The sequence below is a fragment of the Oncorhynchus tshawytscha genome, linkage group LG03 (assembly GCF_018296145.1).
Source record: "Oncorhynchus tshawytscha isolate Ot180627B linkage group LG03, Otsh_v2.0, whole genome shotgun sequence".
In the NCBI taxonomy this organism is placed as follows: Eukaryota; Metazoa; Chordata; class Actinopteri; order Salmoniformes; family Salmonidae; genus Oncorhynchus; species Oncorhynchus tshawytscha.
The window spans coordinates 53032382-53035640 of record NC_056431.1 but is presented as its reverse complement, the minus strand read 5'-3'; the positions used below and the strand labels follow the sequence as shown (position 1 = coordinate 53035640).

Below are 3259 nucleotides of genomic sequence, written 5' to 3'. Positions count from 1 at the left end.
ACCTATTTGTTCGTCAAGAGCAATTTGCAGGCCAGAAAAAGGGCAGTTATTTGAAAATGTATAGGTTCATTGTAAATGTGTCATACTTTTTTATCTAGTTTTAGCCGTTCAAGGCCTGGAGTGTTTAAAAATAATAATAATTTGCTCTCTAGCAACTTGGGAAGGCTTGCTGTTATCATGAGTTGCCCTGTAACAGCGATCAGATTCCAGCCGTCATCTGCCATTGTTCAGAGCAGCGTATTTTGACGTAGACATAACTTCATAGGCAGAGGAGAGTGAGAGGAGAGTGAGCCTACCACTGGACAGAGTATCTTGGGATAGGTGTTTCATAATGGTAGGTCAGTGCTACAGGGAAAGTCCATAAACTTCAGTTGTACTGGTACAGTAATTACATTACCTGTCTCATAGAAGCACCTGTTCTTTTCATCTAAGGACTACACCATTTACTAAATCTTCATTATTAATGCCAATTTACATAAATGTTACCAAGTTTCAGATTTCAGGTGCTTTACATGCAAAGAGAGAAGGCATCTCTTTTCTGCCTTTTGGCTAAGATCAAGTGTAGTATATGTTCTTATCAACAACAAAAAAATAAAAAGAGATAGAGAAGGCACCGAACAGCTTCAATAACTTGTAGTAATTTCAAGGTCATATCAGAGTAAGATCCCTGTGGAAGGATGGTACCATCCGATAATATTGAGTGCACACAATCACATGCAGCCTTTGCCCTGATTAAATTATCCCCCAGTCAGCATGTTCAGTACATGGGCCCGGATGGCTTCGTCAAATAAATTAAATCATTAAGTAGCAGGGGTCCTATAGATGTGGCCTTTCGCAAATTATGCTGCACACGCTGTTCAGAGAAAAGGTTTCCAGCTGTGCAACTTTATATGAATAACTCTGGAAATTCAGCCTCTGCTTAATTTAGCAGAACCACCCTACCTCCTTCATTTCGTTGTGCATGTGGGTTGTAAATGTAATTATAAAAATGCAATTTTCACGACTGCTTTACTTGATTATATCAACTTGTTGAGATTTTTCCATCTGAATTAATCAATAAATAAATACATACATTGGGTACCCTCTGTATTGTTACTCAGAACAACATAACAACTAATCGTTACAGAGGCTTTCTTAAAGTACACAGTAATTCATATTTATTAGGTCTGTTGTTTTCTGTTGTGTGTCTGCACCAGTCAGAACTGTTTTTGGTCATTTCTCTTTGGTATTTTTGTTATTTCCGTGTTCATTTGAATAAATATGGACATATACCACGCCGCACCTTGGTTCTCACCTTCTTCCACCAACATCGGCCATTACACTGGGAGACAAATTCACCTTTCAGCAGGACAATAACCTAAAACACAAGGCCAAATTGGTACTGGAGTTGCTTATCAAGACGACATTGAATGTTCCTGAGTTGCCTAGTGACAGTTTTGTCTTAAATCGGCTTGAAAATCTATGGCAATACTTGAAAATGGCTGTCTAGCAATGATCAACAACCAATTGACAGACGCTGAAAAATAAAAAAAATAATGATATATATATATATATATTATAAATATTTGATAAACTCTTAGAGATTTACCCAGATAGACTCACAGCTGTAATCCCTGTCAAAGGTCATTCTAACTATTGACTCAGAGGTGTGAATACTTACGTAAATGAGATATTTCAATATTTCATTGTCAAATCATTTTCCAGAACATTCTAAAATCATGTTTTCACATTGCCATTATGGGATATTGTGTGTAGATGGATGAGATCTATTTATTTATTTAATCAATTTTGAATTCAGGCTGTAACACAAAAAAATGTGAAATAAGTCAAGCGGTATGACTATTTTCTGAAGGCAATGTGCATCTCATTATGCCCTACATGACTCCATATATAAAACAGGGAATTGACATTACCGTTTCTAACAAACCACTGTTTACGTAAACAATTCAGTATAAAAACGTCTATCATTTCAACTCAATACATGGGCCTACCGTCTATGGCTACCCACTGTATACATGAACAATTTGGGTTAAAAAAAACGCAAGCATTTCAATTCAATACATGCCTACACAATATGGCACTCTCTATGGCCAAATTATCCAATTCCCAATCATTCAATGTAATCACCTTTTACGATGTCTAAATATAGTGAAACAGTTTAGGAGATAGTTTCATTGGACTTCCCAGGTCTTCCCCTCAGGTGATAGTACAAACAGCAGAATCCCACGCTGCTGCCCCTGCTCAGGTCCATGCTGTCCAGACCAACTGATGAGCCTGACTTTGCCCTGAGTGAGAGAGGAGAGAGAGAGCCCCTATAGACCCTTTAGCCTCGGTTTTAAAGTCTTGGTGATCTAAATGAGGATGTCAAGCCTGGGTCCTGCTTTCATCTGTACAAAGCTATGCTGACTCAATGAAAGTACTCTGCAGTGATTAGCCACTGACTGGTTTTCTCCAAACACAGTGCGGTTTCACATGAGATGGTTGTTGAGGTAGATCGCCCGTTTGGTTGATTGCATTTAGCTAAATAAAATTGGTGGTATTTCAAGTAATGCTTGTGGTATTGTTTGTTGTGTGAGAAGTTACATTTATTGTAGATGATACAAATGTATTTTAACATATGACAACTTGCAATCTTACTTATGGTAAATGTTTCTATTACTAAAAAAGCAACATTTTCAGTTGCTTTCATATCTTACTGAAGGGTCTTCACCTCTGCAAATCTTTTTTCCATACCTGCTGTTGCTGAAACAATTTCCATTCTGCTGTTGTGATTGTTAGACTTCCTCTCTCACGGCACCATTTAATACCAATCTCAAAAGCATCTCTTCCCTCTATTGCTCCACCTCTGCTGACAAAAAAGGGGTTTACACTCAAACATGTTTTCTCTTTCTAATGTTTCCTTGAACTCCTTGAGCTACCATGTCTCTCTTGAATGTGTGTTGCTTTTACGGTGCATTTACACGGATACATACAGTACATTGTATTTGCAAAAAACAAAACACCAAATCTACATATTTGCTCGATGTATTATTTACCCTTCAGGGCACCATAATGTATGACATACTCTTAAGGTAAGGCTTAAACAGGTGTGCTGGCGCCTGGAAATTCGATTTCGCTGCATTGCCTCCTGGGATGTCTTGCTCCCTGTCCTCCTTGTTAGTGGTCTATGCTCATCACTACTGAGCTTCTAGATGGTGATAGTGGAGCTAGCTCAGCTTCACACATCCATTTTCACCTTCTACACACACATACATAAAGG

At 38.2% G+C, this 3259-nt stretch overlaps 1 pseudogene; it reads left to right on the top strand.

Annotated features, from left to right (window-relative positions):
• Positions 1–529: 529 nt before the first annotated feature.
• Positions 530–670, top strand: LOC112246245 (annotated as a pseudogene).
• The last annotated feature ends 2589 nt before the right edge of the window (positions 671–3259 follow it).